This window comes from Oncorhynchus kisutch, linkage group LG18 (assembly GCF_002021735.2).
Source record: "Oncorhynchus kisutch isolate 150728-3 linkage group LG18, Okis_V2, whole genome shotgun sequence".
In the NCBI taxonomy this organism is placed as follows: domain Eukaryota; kingdom Metazoa; phylum Chordata; class Actinopteri; order Salmoniformes; family Salmonidae; genus Oncorhynchus; species Oncorhynchus kisutch.
Genome location: NC_034191.2, coordinates 17,785,659 through 17,806,354, shown reverse-complemented (window position 1 = coordinate 17,806,354; position 20,696 = coordinate 17,785,659).

Sequence of the window (20,696 nt, the reverse complement as noted above, 5' to 3'; positions counted from 1 at the left end):
GTAAGCATGCATGGCAGCAGGCAGGCCTAATCACAAAACCTTGTGGTGCAGGAATGGCTTGACAGGACATGTTTAATATTTACTCATTAATCAAATCTGCTATGAAGGGTAGTGGCTTAAGCAAACAGAAACCCACAAAGCCAACGTCTGGCCTCGCATCTATCACACACCCACAGCAGGGTTTGACAAATAGCCTGTTTGGCATTTGGGGAGGGAATACATATGTATGTGTGGTCACACCTGAGTGTGCCTGTGAGAAACTGCTGCCAGGCCCTCCGCTGACAAGCCTTGCTGTCTGGAGGCAGTCATAAAGTAGCCTCCAGGAATACTGTTCATGACTATGTTAACTATTTAACCAGTAACGAATGACACTCGTTTGGTCGACACTACTGCATGAAACCTTTGATACGGACTGACAAAATGGACCACATTTACTAAGGCAAGATTGTCAGCTAAATGTGGCCTAATACGTGTTTTAACATTTACATGTTTCATATTTTGTAATGATTATTGGTTCTGACCGTCTTCTGAGGTGTGTGAGGGTTATAAAGAAAGTGGGGGTGCCCCGGCATCTTGTGAATTTCGGAAGGGGAGGGGTTCCATTTGGCCATAGTCGGCCCTAGATCTGGGGAAACTTCCCCCGGAGCTATCCTAGCCTTCACCTAGTGCACCACCACTACCTACATCCCCAAGGAAAAGCTTGGTGGCCATTTAGGTGGCCATTTACAGCAATGATGTTACGTGTAGTAGTGCGTTCAAACCAATTAAATGTTGTTGTTTTTTCTGGTCGACGAATTTGGTGTCACTTAGGATATGCCAGTACTTAGTCTTAATGAGGCGTTGAGTTTTAATTTCAAGCAGACAAATGGCATCATTGTTTAATCTGGTTCTTTTGATGCAGAGGAGGCCATTGGGTGGGGGGGGGGACAATACTATGGAGAGTGTAGAGCTTGGACATTTTGGACATCCAAAGGGAAAGACAAGAAGAAAAGCCCCTCACAACTTTTATTGCAGCACATGTAACCTGTCTGACAATTTCATATATACTAAAACATGACCAGTACGGTGCTACTAAAAACATTTTTTTTTCTCTCAAGTTCTTTTTCCTTTTCTAATATTCTGTTCCTAGAAAAGTATAGAACCTAGTGAACAGACAGAGGAAAATCACCATCTACCTTTTACTGCTGGACCGGGATCAGATTTGAAGCTGTTCCAAGATCAGGCTTGGCTGCCTCCTCACATTTGTCCAGCTCTACTCTGCCCTACTCTGTTCTATTCTATTAACAGCCTGCTATCCATGCTCTGCTCCACTCCATTCTCTTAATAGTCTGCTAGCCCTGCTCTGCTCCACTCTGTTCTCTTAATAGTCTGCTAGCCCTGCTCTGCTCCACTATGTTCTCTTAATAGTCTGCTAGCCCTGCTCTGCTCCACTCTGTTCTCTTAATAGCCTGCTAGCCCTGCTCTGCTCCACTCTGTTCTCTTAATAGCCTGCTAGCCCTGTGCTATTCCCTCAGTTTCACAACAATCAGACAGCCTCACTCCAAATATCACTCATATCAATGTGAACCAATGTCTCCCTGATACTTTCTGCTCTAATGAGTGTGTGTGTCCATCCACAGAGACTTCAGAGGTTTCGCAGTGCAGTTCTCGCTGTGCAGTTAGTCTGTAACATGATCAAAATGTACAAGCAAGTATCACTCCAGTACCACCCGGCATACACACAATCTCTGTTTCTCAAACACTCTTTTTCACCACCTTGGTATTGCAGTGCATCAGACCCATTCACTGTGTGAAGTGCCTCTAGTTTCTAGTGAATGCAGTATAGTTTATCTAGCTGCCCGTTGGTACACACAGCAATGGTCTCTGTAGGGTTGGACTGCTAATGATTGATATCAGACAGCTCTCTCTCTAATCTGTGTTTGCTGACCAGGATTACCAGATTAACAAAGTCACGCCTCACTGCCCACATTCAGGCCGTTCTATCCCTGGCTGTGCCTCGTTGCACCTCACTGCGCCCTCTGCATCCATCCATACCTCTCTCAATCCATCCCAGTCTGGTTGGAACCGGCAGCTATCTCCAGTGTCGGACCTGAGATATGATACACTGAGCGGGCTTCTGTCCTGAATGACCATGTCAGTATATGAGCAGGTGGATGTGTGAGAGAGAAGATCGGAGGAGTGGGAGTGATAGTCAGGGAGGGGGGAGGTAGAGAGGTAGAACTGTTGCTGTCTGTCTGAAAATCATTGAATATGGAAGGCAGATGTGTTTTTTAAACGAAGTGAGTCTTGTTCCAGATGTCTCTGATGTAGCTTTAACATACGCAGACACACACACACACACACACAATCTCATGCAATGTTTGTACATGTGTGCATTTACTGTTGCAAATGTGTATTACCACCCAGAGACTATGCTGCGCCCCAGACAGAGGAGCTGTCCTTTGTTGAGCTCACCACCCGGGCTGTTGCCACCCGGAACCACAACCTGCTGTTTGATGTGTTCTGGTACAGAGCCAGCAATGAGGTAGGAGTATTGGAGCACATCAACCCAACACAGCTTCACCCTCTCTGGGCAGCTCAACCACCGTACCCCCCCCCCCCCCCCGCTCCGGCTCCTTCTTAGTTCTCTGGGTTCAAATCAAATCACATTTTATTTGTCACATACACATGTTTAGCAGATGTTAATGTGAGTGTAGCGAAATGCTTGTGCTTCTAGTTCCGACCATGCAGTAATATCTAACAAGTGATATAACCTAACAATTTCACAACTACCTTATACACACAAGTGTAAAGGAATGAATAAGAATATGTACATAAATATATATATGAATGAGTGATGGCCGAACGGCAAGATGCAGTAGATGGTATAGAGTACAATATATACAGTGCCTTGCGAAAGTATTCGGCCCCCTTGAACTTTGCGACCTTTTGCCACATTTCAGGCTTCAAACATAAAGATATAAAACTGTATTTTTTTGTGAAGAATGAACAACAAGTTGGACACTATCATGAAGCGGAACGACATTTATTGGATATTTCAAACTTTTTTAACAAATCAAAAACTGAAAAATTGGGTGTGCAAAATTATTCAGCCCCCTTAAGTTAATACTTTGTAGCGCCACCTTTTGCTGCGATTACAGCTGTAAGTCGCTTGGGGTATGTCTCTATCAGTTTTGCACATCGAGAGACTGACATTTTTCCCATTCCTCCTTGCAAAACAGCTCGAGCTCAGTGGGGTTGGATGGAGAGCATTTGTGAACAGCAGTTTTCAGTTCTTTCCACAGATTCTCGATTGGATTCAGGTCTGGACTTTGACTTGGCCATTCTAACACCTGGATATGTTTATTTTTGAACCATTCCATTTCTTGTTGGAAGACAAATCTCCGTCCCAGTCCCAGGTCTTTTGCAGACTCCATCAGGTTTTCTTCCAGAATGGTCCTGTATTTGGCTCCATCCATCTTCCCATCAATTTTAACCATCTTCCCTGTCCCTGCTGAAGAAAAGCAGGCCCAAACCATGATGCTGCCACCACCATGTTTGACAGTGGGGATGGTGTGTTCAGGGTGATGAGCTGTGTTGCTTTTACGCCAAACATAACGTTTTGCATTGTTGCCAAAAAGTTCAATTTTGGTTTCATCTGACCAGAGCACCTTCTTCCACATGTTTGGTGTGTCTCCCAGGTGGCTTGTGGCAAACTTTAAACAACACTTTTTATGGATATCTTTAAGAAATGGCTTTCTTCTTGCCACTCTTCCATAAAGGCCAAATTTGTGCAATATACGACTGATTGTTGTCCTATGGACAGAGTCTCCCACCTCAGCTGTAGATCTCTGCAGTTCATCCAGAGTGATCATGGGCCTCTTGGCTGCATCTCTGATCAGTCTTCTCCTTGTATGAGCTGAAAGTTTAGAGGGACGGCCAGGTCTTGGTAGATTTGCAGTGGTCTGATACTCCTTCCATTTCAATATTATCGCTTGCACAGTGCTCCTTGGGATGTTTAAAGTTTGGGAAATCTTTTTGTATCCAAATCCGGCTTTAAACTTCTTCACAACAGTATCTCGGACCTGCCTGGTGTGTTCCTTGTTCTTCATGATGCACTCTGCGCTTTTAACGGACCTCTGAGACTATCACAGTGCAGGTGCATTTATACGGAGACTTGATTACACACAGGTGGATTGTATTTATCATCATTAGTCATTTAGGTCAACATTGGATCATTCAGAGATCCTCACTGAACTTCTGGAGAGAGTTTGCTGCACTGAAAGTAAAGGGGCTGAATAATTTTGCACGCCCAATTTTTCAGTTTTTGATTTGTTAAAAAAGTTTGAAATATCCAATAAATGTCGTTCCACTTCATGATTGTGTCCCACTTGTTGTTGATTCTTCACCAAAAAATACAGTTTTATATCTTTATGTTTGAAGCCTGAAATGTGGCAAAAGGTCGCAAAGTTCAAGGGGGCCAAATACTTTCACAAGGCACTGTACATATGAGATGAGCAATGTAGGGTATGTAAACATTATATAAAGTGGCATTGTTTAAACTGGCTAGAGTTGAGTCAGTATGATAGAATATGCATATAATTGACAGATTAGGATAGAAAACACTCTAAAGTTTCCAAAACTGTATTGTCTGTGAGTATTGTCTGTGAGTATAACAGAACTGATATTGCAAGCGAAACCCTGAGGTAAATCAAACCAGGAAGTGGCTTCTATTTTGAAAACTCCATGTTAGCCTGCCTTTGCTCCATTTAAAGGGATATCAACCAGATTCCTTTTCTTGGCCCTGATCTCTAAGAAGTGTGTGGACCAGCACACAGGAGAGATCAGCCACAAGACTGCTGCCTTCCTCCAGACTGGCAGGAGCTCCGGGGTCAGTTTTACTATCCCTTTGACCTCTGGACCTCTTTACATAGACCAAAAATGCAAAGCAAAACTATTTTTCTAACCTTCTAATATGACGTTATTACAGTGGCATGCCATGGGCCTGGGGCCTGGGGAAGAGGGGAAGAGTACAATACAGTACAGTTCAACTAATAGGCAAGAACATAGTCGAGTGCAACAGAGTTATATTAATATTCTTCTTCTATCCATTTCTGGTCCACAAACTTTGAGCTTTAAGCCCCCCCCCCCCAAAAAAAATACAGTTCCTGTTTACCCAAAAACATGAGTTTTTTCAATATTTCCCTATTTTTCTTCACCTTTTCATTGTGCAGCTCCGTTGCCCTGCGCGCTTGTTCGTTGAGCTGTAGATCCACTCGGGTGTCCCCAAAAGTTTTCAAAAGCACCATTGCTTGTAAGTGCCCAGCCGTACTTTGGTGTCTCGTTGCTGCCTTGCTTAGACAACTTAAGTTTGCAAAGCCAGTGTGGCTCCAAACACCAAATCGATCACTTGCAAATAATAGGCATTCCCAGCAGTACAGTTTGCAGTGCTTCTCGGAGCCTGTGAGCCATTGATAGCGCTCGTAGTTGGAACTTTGAAAGTGGCGAACGAACCCCTTTCCCGCCTGTGACAGGCTTTGTAGCGTCGGCGTCGGGCGACCTCTTCTTACAGTGTCTAACTTTTCTTGAAAAGTTTGTCTTGAGAATGGCGTTATAATTATATCCTCGACCAAATCGATATCTTCTCCTCCTTCCGCCATTGTGGGTTGAAAAAACAGCTTAGTAGGACGCAAATTAATTTGTTTATCAAATTCAGTTTCCTAGTTCTGCATAGACCTGCCCATAGGACTTGCCTCTCAATATTGGTAATCCAATCAAAAGACGTGCACGCACTACGCCTGCTAGCTGGCTCCTGTGTAACACTGGAGCCAGCCAGCAGGCGTACAATAGCCAACTCTAAAGCTGATTGGTTGACACTAAATTTTCATTTTCATTCACTTTAAGCTACAAGCGCCCGCACTGTTGATTCTGAAGGTCTGAGGGCAGATTTTTAACCCCTGGCAACACATGATGGCTGAATATGATTGGATAAAAGATCTAACATAAATACTAGCCCTCCAAATCTCAACCTGGGGCTGGAAGCAGTGCAACCAAGAGGAAAGCTATGAAATGAAGAGTATAACTCTTATTCTGGGGAATAATTTAATACATATTTGTGGGAAAATATATTTAAAAAATATATATATTCTGATGATGTTTAGGCCAGCAGAGAAGGCCTTGTTGGCCCTGACGGCCCACCACTTCGTTATTATAACCTTATTGTATTGTTATTGTAACCTGACTGGAATGGTTCCAAGAGGTGGCCATTTTGAATGGTGCAAGGAGGAATGCCACTGTCTGTCACAACGACGTCTCCCTGCTGGGAGACTGTTTCACTCCTTATCACGGTCTCACCAACTGAATGAATGTCTCACTGAATTAATTAATTAATGATTAAATGAATGACTGAATGAATGACTGAATGACTGGCTGAATCTCACTTATTATTATTCTGAACACTTTTTGTCCTCACCTCATTCTGAAGGACTTCAAAGACACATTGAGTGAGTGTCGAAGGTAGCAATGGGCCAGAATTCCTTGACTTCCTATAAAATATTGAGGTTTTCAGGGGTTGGCTCCTGGACAAGCTCCCGACCAACAACACAGGGGTGTGTCTGCATGCGTTCTTCAGGTGGGTGGATCTGTTCATACAGTTAAACTGTGGGGTTTACAGTCCTTCACACAGTAGGGGGCACTATATTTGTTTAAGAGCACCTGGTGGGTCATAGTTGCAGACTGGGAAGTGAAACATGCCGCTTGAAACATTGTTAAGGTTATCCAGAAGGTCATAAGAATATCATAAGACTATAGATGGGTCACAAAACACTACAAAACAGATTCCCAGACATATATTAAGCCATATCCTGGACTAAAAATGTTTCTCAATGGACATTTTCCATTGAAAGCATTTTTTTTTTAAATCCAGGACTAGGCTTAATCTCTGTCTGGGAAACTGTCCCTAAAACTTCGGGAACTATTGTCTTCCGTCTTATTGTCTGAGAGCAGCTGTACTGGCTGTACTCCTATTGGCTTTGCTGAGATCATGTAAATGGATACTCTTCTAACTTCCTCCCAAGGCAACCCTATCACTGGTACACACAACAGGTAGCTAACTTACTTAGCTACACAACTGTCAATATACAGCCGGGACGGAAGTATAAAATAATCTTGAACTCCAATGAAGTCTATTTAATGGTGACATTGAACAGAAACATGCTAACTTAGAATTAAAATAACGTGGCCTCGGGCTAGCAGGCAGAACCCGAGGAGGTCTATGGAAAACACACACTGTTCTGGAGGCTGACTCAGTATTCTCTGGCGTGGAACTCAGAAATGCACAATGGGTTTCCTCACCATATTGAATTTACCACTGTTTTTTATGTTATTTGGAAAATTAATTCAGATTGGAGTGGTTTTATATTAATGACATTACTGTTACAGAGAGAGTAAATAGAGGGCTAAGGTAGTAAAAATGGGCTACGGTAGTTTCCTTTGGGTTTTGTGGTGTACAGATGTAGGATCTTAATTTGAGCCAGTTTGCTATAGCAGGAAAATAATGTGAATAATGTGAGTTATTGTGTGGAGAGTTTTTCAAAGTGGAAAAATGTTCACCAGCACATGCGGGATCAAATTAAAATCCTACATCTGTATGGACCTTTTCGGTCCCTTATTGAATTCTGTTTCCCTCACCTTGGTGTGGTATTCAGGAGGGACACAGTCATATCAATGGGCACAAGATCTTCTGTGTTCGTCTTTGTTACAGTTTTTTTTACAATCACTTTGGCACTCATTTCAGAACAGTGATGTGATTTTTCAAAAATCTAGACACTTTTTCCAATTGCTTGGATACAATACACAAAGCTAAGATAATTTGTTCATTGAACTAAAATCACCTGTTCAAAATGACACAACTTTATCTATTGATGTAATATTTCATCATCATTCTTTATCAGACACTGTTTCTATGGTCCCATGTACCACTTTTCCAGACCATGTTTTCAGATTTAGTTTCAGACCTACTTTATTAGGTACACCTATCTAGTACTGGGTAGGATCCCCTATTGTCGCCACAACAGCCTGAATTATTCAGTGTAGTACCTTAAGAGATGCCCTTCTGCACACCACTGTTTTAAACAGAACAACAACTAAAGCTCTCTACTCTATATACTCTATATATTGAGTTGCAGGCAGCCACATGATTCGCTGTTCGAAGGAACAGGCCATTTGAGTTAACACACAGGTGTACCTAATAAAGTGACCAGTGTATGTATGCAGGCCCTTGTAAATGCTTTTCCAATACTGCCAACTTGTTACTGATGATTGATTTCACATTGTGGTACGAGTATATAGTGAAATGAGTGGTATCCACCTACAACAACATAGCGATAAACGTGGAACCTGCAGGTGATCCAGGTCACAATAGAGGCCAAGCAGTGGGAGGAGGAAGACACGGTGGTCAATGGAATGGTAGGAGACAAGCATCCCTTCTGAGAGGTGGTTATGGGCCTCGTTTGAGAGGTGTGAGGGGAACATGGTAGAGGACAAGGCCATGTGTGACTAAATGTGTTCTTACTGTCATTTTCCCTGCAGAATTGAGACTAGGACAAATAAGGGGAGGCAGAGGCAAAATTCTGACTGACCAACAAGAGTGGGCTGTGGTCAATTTGGTTCGGGCCAGAAATGATATTCGCCTTACAGAAATTTGGCAGCACATCTTGGACAATGACGACATGTTCAACAATGTGGAAGCCATAGGTTTGCTGACTATTGCCTGCATGCTGAAAAGGCACCAGGTGTCTCTAAAACAGCTATACTGTGTGCCTTTTGAAAGAAATGCAGGCAGAGTGAAGCAACTGAGGACTGAGTATGTTCAGGTATGTTCAGTTTCAAGATGCCTGTTGTGAATAATTCCCCACAAATTCTACATCATTGTAATCAGTAATTCTCTTTCCAAACTGTCTTTTTAGAGGGTGATGGAGCTGGATGCTGACAAAAACCATCACAAATTCCTCTTTTTGGATGAGGCAGGCTTCAACCTGGCCAAGACATGTTGGAGAGGTCAGAATTTCATTTGCCAGCGGACAATCATCCAAGTACCTGGACAACGTGGGGCCAACATCACCATGTGTGCAGCTATATTGGAAGATGGTGTGGTGGGATGCAGACCTGGTATTGGATCATATAATGCAGCTCTCCTTGTAACCTTCCTTGATGAGCTAAATCAGGTCTGTAGAGCTGATGGTGTGAACTATGTCATTGTGTGGGATAATGTCAGGTTCCACCATGCTCAAATGGTGCAAGCATGGTTTCAGGCCCATCCACAATTTACCATCCTGTACTTACCCCCATACTCTCCTTTCCTTAACCTGATTGAGGAATTTTTCTCCACATGGAGGTGGAAGGTATATGACAGGCGCCCTCACGAACAAGCCACCCTTCTCCTGTCCATGGATGACGCAAGCATTAACATCACGGCAGACCAGTGTCAGGCCTGGATTCATGCCCAAATATTCTTCCCAAGATGTTTAGCATCCATTGTGTAAGGACCGACGCTGGAGTTGAGAAGCAGGTACGCGGAGTCAAATATTTAATGAGGAACAGACAAGGAACAAGACAGGAACAGCGTCAGCACATGGGTGACAAAACGTCTTACGGACGTTAATGTGGAAGCTGGGAACAGAGCTGGGGGACAGAGAGATATAGGGAAGGAAATAACAGGTGATTGAGTCCAGGTGAGTGCAAATGATCACTGATGTGCGTGACGAGGGAAGCAGAGGTGCGTAATGATGGTGGCAGGAGTGCGTAATGCTGGGGAGCCCGGCGCCCTCGAGCACGATGGGGGAAGAGCCGGAGCAGGCGTGACACATTGTGATGTGGATGAGAAGACATGGCTGATAGAAATATAGAAGTACAGTAATCAATCCTTTGTTTAGCTTTTTATAGTAAGCCAGGTGAGGAACACTGCAGTTGATGTTTTACTGTAGTTTTTGACATTTTTTGTAGCTAATTATTTTTGCTTTGATTCAAAGAAACCTATGCTGTGATTTTATTGTACTTCATTAACACATTTCAGATATAGTTCAATGATTCCACTGTCTCTGCAGTGTTCTCTCTACTAGTCATTTTACAGTGATGTATTCACGTGTAGTACTATTATGAAACATGTATCACATATTTTGTACAACGATATTTAATGATTGTACGAACAACTACACAGTGAAACTCTCCGTATAGTGTGTGTGGGTGATCTAAATGAATGTTCCGATGGTATTTCATGATAAATGAGTTATTTGAACCGATGATTCTGCAAGTGCAAGGTTTCTTTAAAGATATGAATGCACAATGCAATGTTTTGAACATTGGACAGCCTGTGTTACAAGTGATGACCGTTTTGAGTTTTGTGTCTAGAGTTTTGAAGGTTCTTAAATTAGTGCCAAAGTGATTGAAAAAAACTGTAAATTACCTATGTAACACATGTAGTCGTTTTATATCTAGGGCACGGTTCAGCTTCTTAAGAAACACTCAGCTGCAAAACCCTGCCTCCACTTGTTACATACGTGAGGAGAGACGGACCAGGGGCGCAGCGGATGTTGAGTTCCACATATTTATTATAAAGTGAAACTTAGCAACAATAAATCAATAAACTAACAACGAAAGGTGAATACGTGGTGCACATGCACAAAACACAAAATAATATCCCACAATCGCAGGTGGGAAAAATGCAACCTAAATATGATCCCCAATTAGAGACAACGATTACCAGCTGCCTCTAATTGGGAATCATTCAAATCACCAACATAGAAAATAAACTAGAACACCACATAGAAATAAATAAACTAGATCACCCCCAGTCACGCCTTGACCTAATACACCATAGAGAAACAATGGCTCTCTATGGTCAGGGCGTGACACCACTCCTCAAGAATGAGTGTGTGTGTGTGTGTGTGTGTGTGTGTGTGTGTGTGTGTGTGTGTGTGTGTGTGTGTGTATCTAGGGTCAGGGAGGGCCAGTAAACCAGCAGGACATCTGGAAGTGTTTGTTTATAGACTGAGGTCTAATTTGAATTATTCAAAGCCTGTTCTCAAACCATATCACTGTGGTGACAGCACACTGTCATTTACATATGCCACTATCAACTCTCACAGAGGATCTACTTAGCAATTTATTGAATAAAAAATGAAAAAACAACAACAGTATTTCATGGGTGCCATTAGCTATCGGGGGGGGGGGGGGGGGGGGGGGGGGGCTCAAATAATTAACTCAACAGGAAGGCAATTTTACAAGGCTATGCTGTTACTTCTTTGGAGAGGGAAAATGAAGTGCTTGTGTTTACTGCTGGGGCTTAGGGGAAACTGGAGATGCAGAGTGTGTTTTGGTACTACACCAGTGTTGTGGTTGAAAGAGACACTTATGTAATGAAAGTTTGAGGAGCATTTAAAGGCCATTCTGTTCTCCGGAACGGCTGGAATAGTTTGATTAAATTTCATTGCGCCACGCTTCACAGTGGGAGGTAGAGAAATGGTAGTGTATAGAGGATGATTGTCGTCTGGACAAAAAAACATGTTCCTTTCGACTGTATTTCCTTTATAGCATGTTTTCTTGTAATTCCGTTAGCCAGCATGACTGCTTGCTGATTGAATTATATCAATTGTGTTTGTGTTTTGAATGCTTTCAGGTGGTTGGACTACAAAGTTAAGAAAACCCAGCGGAAACCTGAGTATGGACTGCAGGATAGATGATAATAATAATAGCAATATTTAAACTACAAAAGATTAAAGGGCCGATTTACACGCCTACATTGATGATTGAATAGTAAAGAAATAAAACGAGTGGGGAGATAAAGAATATGTTTCATTATATAGAGTCTAAGACATGGGGGTGGGGGGGGTGCTAAACTGACAGATGGAATAGTTTTTAATGATGATCATACAATGGCTATTTGATTTGGAAATTTAGGAATCAAAACAAATTTAGGCATCAAAACAAATTATATAATAAATATTTGATAAAACATTGGTTTTGGACTTTACTACTAGGACAGTCAAAAGGACAGTGAAAAAATAAATCACAAGAAACCCTCATACTTCCATTAGTTTTTTAAACTGGTACCGGTTCCCTTCAGACGTGTCCCGTGACGATTGTAGTGGTCGTAGAGCAAAACAGAGAACATGAGAATCTGCCCTTTTCACTAGTCCCATTAGTTTGTAGCCCAAACGGTTCGGATGCTACCAAACAGAAGTTGGCACATCGAAGGTACCCATTTCAGATGGGTCTCCTGACACTTGCAGGGGTCATAGAACAAAACAAGATTCTCACCTGAGAGCCCCCTCTTTCCAAAGAGTGGTCATGATAGTTTTTTAGGTCAAACCGTTCATACGCTACAGAAGTTTACGTGAGAAGACTGATTTTCAGGATGTCTCATGGGCTGACAAACACTCTAGCTCTGTCACCTTTCACCGCAGATGAAACCGCGGAAGGGAGATACAAGCGGTTTGAGATGCATCCAATGCAAAAAAACATATCTCTAGTTTAAACTGACAGGATTTGATGGGGATTTTTTTGTTATGTAACTTAGATTGATGGACCCCTGAGTCAATCAACTCTAGGAGGTTAACTGCTACTCTGTCCTGTCTTCAGGTGTGTGTGGAGAAAAAGTCAGCGCTGTCCTCTGGGGGGCGCTCTAGAGAGGTGGCTACTCCCCTGCCCATGCCTGTGACTTACCAACAGGCCTCCAGAGAGGGGGATGGGAGAGTCTCTCCACCCACTGAGAGGTCCCTCACTCCAGGTCACTCCCCACCATGAACCCCTAAGCTCCAGCTCCAGATCCAGACCCAGCTCTTGACCCAGACACAACGCAAGCTTTACATCAGCCTACAGACACAGACCAAAGGAGATGTCTTGGTGAGTGAATCGTTCATCCCAGCCAGATATTATGTCCTGATTAATCTCAAATGATCCAAACAACCCCAAACTCAGTTAAATTCTTCACGATTCAACCAATCAAAAATACAAATCCCAGCATGCAACAGCACACACTCTCCATCCCAATTAACAAACCATATCCACCCACCACCCCTGTGGTAAATGTAGTCCCCTTCCCCTTTTCAGGGACTACCTGGTGTTTGAGGACACCTGCTCCTTGACGCTGGTGTCTCAGGGGGCCGAGTGCATCCTTATCTCCAAGGACTTCATCAGGAGACACGCTGACGACATCTACATCAACCCACATCACCCAAACAGGTACCCCAACGCACTGATCAAATATCTACCTCAACACACTCACCAAACAGGTACGCTACCAGTCGAAAGTTTTAGAAGACCTACTCATTCAAGAGTTGTTCGTTATTTTCACTATTTTCTACATTGTAGAATAATAGTGAAGACATCAACAATATGTAATAACAAATATGGAATTATGGAGTAACCAAAAAAGTGTTTTTTCAAATAGTTACCCTTTTCCTTGATGACAGCTTTGCACACTCTTGGCATCCTCTCAACCAGCTGCATAAGGTAGTCCGCTGGAATGCATTTCAATTAACTGGTGTGCTTTCTTTAAAAGTTCAATTGTGGAATTTATTTCCTTCTTGATGCATTTTAGCCAATCAGGTATTTTTTTTAACTAGGCAAGTCAGTTAGGAACAAATTCTTATTTACAATGATGGCCTACCGGGGAACAGTGGGTTAGTTGCCTTGTTCAGGGGCAGAATGACAGATTTTTACCTAGTCAGCTCAGGGATTCGATCCAGCAAACTTTCGGTTACTGGCCCAACCCTCTAACCACTAGGCTACCTGCCACCCTGAGGTAGGGGGGGTGGGTATACATTAGATAGCCCTATTTGGTAAAAGACCGTCAGTGCATAATTAGTTTTAGACATGAAGGTCAGTCAATATGGAAAATTTCAAGGACTGTGAAAGTTTCTTCAAGCACAGTCGCAAACACCATCAAGCACTATGATGAAACTGGCTCTCATGAGGACCGCCACAGGAATAGAAGACCCATAGTTACCTCTGCTGCAGAGGTAACAGAGAAATAAATACTTCACAGAGTTCAAGTAACAAACACATCTCAACATCAACTGTTCAGAGGAGACTGCGTGAATCAGGCCTTCATGGTTTAATTGCTGCAAAGAAACCACTACTAAAGGACACCAATAAAAAGAAGAGACATGTTTAGGCCAAGAAACACAAGCAATGGGCATTAGACCGGTGGAAATTTTTCCTTAGGCCTGCAGTCCAAATTGGAGATTTTTGGTTCTAACCACCGTGTCTTTGTGAGATGCGGTGTGGGTGAACGGATGACCTCTGCATGTGTATTTCCCACCGTGAAGCATGGAGGAGGAGGAGGAGGTGTGATGTATGGGGGTGCTTTGCTGGTGACACAGTCTGTTATGTATTTTTTATTTTATTTTTTTATTTAACCTTTATTTAACCAGGTAGGCTAGTTGAGAACAAGTTCTCATTTGCAACTGCGACCTGGCCAAGATAAAGCATAGCAGTGTGAGCATACAACAAAGAGTTACACATGGACTAAACAATTAACAAGTCAATAACACAGTAGAAAACAAAGGGGGGGTCTATATACAATGTGTGCAAAAGGCATGAGGAGGTAGGCAAATAATTACAATTTTGCAGATTAACACTGGAGTGATAAAAGATCAGATGGTCATGTACAGGTAGAGATATTGGTGTGCAGAAGAGCAGAAAAGTAAATAAATAAAAACAGTATGGGGATGAGGTAGGTGAAAAGGGTGGGCTATTTACCAATAGACTATGTACAGCTGCAGCGATCGGTTAGCTGCTCAGATAGCTGATGTTTGAAGTTGGTGAGGGAGATAAAAGTCTCCAACTTCAGCGATTTTTGCAATTCGTTCCAGTCACAGGCAGCAGAGTACTGGAACGAAAGGCGGCCGAATGAGGTGTTGGCTTTAGGGATGATCAGTGAGATACACCTGCTGGAGCGCGTGCTACGGATGGGTGTTGCCATCGTGACCAGTGAGCTGAGATAAGGCGGAGCTTTACCTAGCATAGACTTGTAGATGACCTGGAGCCAGTGGGTCTGGCGACGAATATGTAGCGAGGGCCAGCCGACTAGAGCATACAAGTCGCAGTGGTGGGTGGTATAAGGTGCTTTAGTGACAAAACGGATGGCACTGTGATAGACTGCATCCAGTTTGCTCAGTAGAGTGTTGGAAGCCATTTTGTAGATGACATCGCCGAAGTCGAGGATCGGTAGGATAGTCAGTTTTACTAGGGTAAGCTTGGCGGCTTGAGTGAAGGAGGCTTTGTTGCGGAATAGAAAGCCGACTCTTGATTTGATTTTCGATTGGAGATGATTGATATGAGTCTGGAAGGAGAGTTTGCAGTCTAGCCAGACACCTAGGTACTTATAGACGTCCACATATTCTAGGTCGGAACCATCCAGGGTGGTGATGCTAGTCGGGCATGCAGGTGCAGGCAGCGACCGGTTGAAAAGCATGCATTTGGTTTTACTAGCGTTTAAGAGCAGTTGGAGGCCACGGAAGGAGTGTTGTATGGCATTGAAGCTTGTTTGGAGGTTAGATAGCACAGTGTCCAAAGACGGGCCGAAAGTATATAGAATGGTGTCGTCTGCGTAGAGGTGGATCAGGGAATCGCCCGCAGCAAGAGCAACATCATTGATATACACAGAGAAAAGAGTCGGCCCGAGAATTGAACCCTGTGGCACCCCCATAGAGACTGCCAGAGGACCGGACAGCATGCCCTCCGATTTGACACACTGAACTCTGTCTGCAAAGTAATTGGTGAACCAGGCAAGGCAGTCATCCGAAAAACCGAGGCTACTGAGTCTGCCGATAAGAATATGGTGATTGACAGAGTCGAAAGCCTTGGCAAGGTCGATGAAGACGGCTGCACAGTACTGTCTTTTATCGATGGTTATGATGTCGTTTAGTACCTTGAGTGTGGCTGAGGTGCACCCATGACCGGCTCGGAAACCAGATTGCACAGCGGAGAAGGTACGGTGGGATTCGAGATGGTCAGTGACCTGTTTGTTGACTTGGCTTTCGAAGACCTTAGATAGGCAGGGCAGGATGGATATAGGTCTGTAACAGTTTAGGTCCAGGGTGTCTCCCCCTTTGAAGAGGGGGATGACTGCGGCAGCTTTCCAATCCTTGGGGATCTCAGACGAGATGAAAGAGAGGTTGAACAGGCTGGTAATAGGGGTTGCGACAATGGTGGCAGATAGTTTCAGAAATAGAGGGTCCAGATTGTCAAGCCCAGCTGATTTGTACGGGTCCAGGTTTTGCAGCTCTTTCAGAACATCTGCTATCTGGATTTGGGTAAAGGAGAACCTGGAGAGGCTTGGGCGAGGAGCTGCGGGGGGGGCGGAGCTGTTGGCCGAGGTTGAAGTAGCCAGGCGGAAGGCATGGCCAGCCGTTGAGAAATGCTTATTGAAGTTTTCGATAATCATGGATTTATCAGTGGTGACCGTGTTACCTAGCCTCAGTGCAGTGGGCAGCTGGGAGGAGGTGCTCTTGTTCTCCATGGACTTCACAGTGTCCCAGAACTTTTTGGAGTTGGAGCTACAGGATGCAAACTTCTGCCTGAAGAAGCTGGCCTTAGCTTTCCTGACTGACTGCGTGTATTGGTTCCGGACTTCCCTGAACAGTTGCATATCACGGGGACTATTCGATGCTATTGCAGTCCGCCACAGGATGTTTTTGTGCTGGTCGAGGGCAGTCAGGTCTGGGGTGAACCAAGGGCTGTATCTGTTCTTAGTTCTGCATTTTTTGAACGGAGCATGCTTATCTAAAATGGTGAGGAAGTTACTTTTAAAGAATGACCAGGCATCCTCAACTGACGGGATGAGGTCAATGTCCTTCCAGGATACCCGGGCCAGGTCGATTAGAAAGGCCTGCTCACAGAAGTGTTTTAGGGAGCGTTTGACAGTGATGAGGGGTGGTCGTTTGACTGCGGCTCCGTAGCGGATACAGGCAATGAGGCAGTGATCGCTGAGATCCTGGTTGAAGACAGCGGAGGTGTATTTGGAGGGCCAGTTGGTCAGGATGACGTCTATGAGGGTGCCCTTGTTTACAGAGTTAGGGTTGTACCTGGTGGGTTCCTTGATGATTTGTGTGAGATTGAGGGCATCTAGCTTAGATTGTAGGACTGGCGGGGTGTTAAGCATATCCCAGTTTAGGTCACCTAACAGAACAAACTCTGAAGCTAGATGGGGGGCGATCAATTCACAAATGGTGTCCAGGGCACAGCTGGGAGCTGAGGGGGGTCGGTAGCAGGCGGCAACCGCGAGAGACTTATTTCTGGAGAGAGTAATTTTCAAAATTAGTAGTTCGAACTGTTTGGGTATGGACCTGGAAAGTATGACATTACTTTGCAGGCTATCTCTGCAGTAAACTGCAACTCCTCCCCCTTTGGCAGTTCTATCTTGACGGAAGATGTTATAGTTGGGTATGGAAATCTCTGAATTTTTGGTGGCCTTCCTGAGCCAGGATTCAGACACAGCAAGGACATCAGGGTTAGCAGAGTGTGCTAAAGCAGTGAGTAAGACAAACTTAGGGAGGAGGCTTCTGATGTTGACATGCATGAAACCAAGGCTTTTTCTAACACAGAAGTCAACAAATGAGGGTGCCTGGGGACATGCAGGGCCTGGGTTTACCTCCACATCACCCGCGGAACAGAGAAGGAGTAGTATGAGGGTGCGGCTAAAGGCTATCAAAACTGGTCGCCTAGAGCGTTGGGGACAGAGAATAAGAGGAGCAGGTTTCTGGGCATGGTAGAATATATTCAGGGCATAATGCGCAGACAGGGGTATGGTGGGGTGCGGGTACAGCGGAGGTAAGCCCAGGCACTGGGTGATGATGAGAGAGGTTGTATCTCTGGACATGCTGGTAGTAATGGGTGAGGTCACCGCATGTGTGGGAGGTGGGACAAAGGAGTTATCAGGGGTATGAAGAGTGGAACTAGGGGCTCCATTGTGAACTAAAACAATGATAACTAACCTGAACAACAGTATACAAGGCATATTGACATTTGAGAGAGACATACAGCGAGGCATACAGTAATCACAGGTGTTGAATTGGGAAAGCTAGCTAAAACAGTAGGTGAGACAACAGCTAATCAGCTAGCACAACAACAGCAGGTAAAATGGCGTAGACTAGGCAACGGGGCCAACAGTTAAAACAAACAAGCAGAATGGAGTACCGTGATTTATGGACAGTCCAGCGTGCATCAGCTATGTAGCCAAGAGATCAGTGTCCAGGGGGCAGCGGTGGATGGGGAAGGGAAGCTGGACTGGCGAGTGTTATCCAGGTAAAAAAAAAAACGAACAATGACTAAATAGCTTGTAGCTAGTTAGCTGGTTAGCTTCTGGAGGTTCTTGAGTGTGTTCTAAAAATAAATAAAAAATAATAGCGATTCCGTATCACATTGGGTGAGGCAGGTTTCCGGAAGGTATAAACAAATTAAAAGTCAAAAGAGATAGAAAGTAAATATGGGTCCGGTGGGCGTTTGGGACGCGGCGATTCAGGCGGTTAGCAGGCCTGTGCTAACAAGCTAACAGTTTGTAGGCCCGGGCTAGACAAGGTAGCAGTTAGCGGACCGGAGCTGGACAAGCTAGCAGTTAGCAGGCCGAATTAGCAAGCAGGGAGATAGCGAGGGCTAGAGAGTTAGCCTTTGGGGGACGTCGCGATGGGGTGAGTCTGTTTATTCCGCTTCATGCGGTGACATCGATAGACCGGTCGTGGGCCCGGGTATTGTAGCTCAGGAGTATGCTACGGTGGTAGCGCAGGCCGGGCTAGCTTCAAGCTAAGTGGGTGGAAACGCTAGCCAGGGGTAATCATCCGGGGTTGCGGTTTAGCTAGATAGCTAGTTGTGAAGATCCAGCGTATTTGGAAGCTTAGGTTTAGCAAAATGTTTTTAAAGGGATAGCTATGTGAAAAATATGTAAAAAACGAAAAATATGTAAAAAACGAAAAATAAACAAAATATAAACAAAATATACAGGGACACGACACGACAGGACGACTTACTGCTACGCCATCTTGGATCTTAGACTTCAAAGCACATTTAACCAGCATCGCAACCACAGCATTCTGCAGCGATACACCATCCCGTCTGGTTTGGGCTTAGTGGGACTATCATTTGTTTTTCAACAAGACAATGACCCAACACACCTCCAGGCTGTGTAAGGAGTGTGATGGAGTGCTGCATCAGATGACCTGGCCTCCACAATCCCCCAACCTCAAACAAATTGAGATGGTTTGGGATAACTCAAAAGCAGCCAATAATTGCTAGGCATATGTGGGAACTCCTTCAAGACTGTTGGAAAAGCATTCCGGGTGAAGCTGGTTGAGAGAATTCCAAGAGTGTGCAAAGCTGTCATCAAGGCAGAGGGTGGCTATTTGAAATATACTTTGATTTGTTTTACACTTTTTTGGTTACTACATGATTCCATATGTGTTATTTCATAGTTTTGATGTCTTCAATATTATTCTACAATATAGAACATTTTTAAAATAAAGAAAAACCTTTGAATGAGTAGGTGTTCTAAAACTTTTGACAGGTAGTGTACCTCAACACACTCACCAAACAGGTATCACAACACACATCGAACAGGTACCTCAACACACTCACCAAACAGGTATTATCTGTGTCAGTCGCTGACAACCCAGATCATTTTATTTCCAGTTGAGTTGACTCTACAGTGGAGGAGCAGTCGGTTGAACACAGCTACATGGTCAGCTTCAAAGAGACAATTCATTTCTCAAGACCCTTCTCTGATGAACTGTCTCTCCTCTGCACTGACATGCTGTTTTGGAGAGTAGGGATAATGGCCTTCTCATCCCAACATTCTCTTCCAATGTTAGATGATTCAAGGACAGGAAGCTTTAACTAAGCAAACAAACCTCTTGCTACTGTCGGTCATCAGTCAGTCGCACATTGCGATATGTTTTAAAGGAGTGTTTGGATCCAATCAAATACGTTACCAATGTAAAGTTAGCTTAGTAGAACCCCCCCGCCCCCAAGCTAACATAAAGGGGTCCTAGATTCCAAATCAAATATTTATCACCATCTTAAAACAATATTGTATGTATTAGTCATATGTTGTATGAAATAGGATACACAGCATGCAGTATATCACTGGTATGTCTATGAATAGGTATTATCTCAGACTGTGTATCCCTTAGAGAGCTCACTACCGAGCCAGCTTCATCCCCCTCCTGCCCCAGATGTACCACTCAGAGAGCTCACTACCGAGCCAGCTTCATCCCCCTCCCGCCCCAGATGTACCACTCAGAGAGCTCACTACCGAGCCAGCTTCATCCCCCTCCCGCCCCAGATGTACCACTCAGAGAGCTCACTACCGAGCCAGCTTCAGCCCCCTCCCACCCCAGATGCACCCCTCAGAGAGCTCACTACCGAGCCAGCTTCATCCCCCTCCTGCCCCAGATGTACCCCTCAGAGAGCTCACTACCGAGCCAGCTTCATCCCCCTCCCGCCCCAGATGTACCACTCAGAGAGCTCACTACCGAGCCAGCCTCATCCCCCTCCTGCCCCAGATGTACCCCTTAGAGAGCTCACTACCGAGCCAGCTTCATCCCCCTCCTGCCCCAGATGTACCCCTCAGAGAGCTCACTACCGAGCCAGCTTCATCCCCCTCCAGATTCAGGAGCATGTCAACTGGGAAGCATACAGTTGCATCCTCCACCGTTGATGAAGAG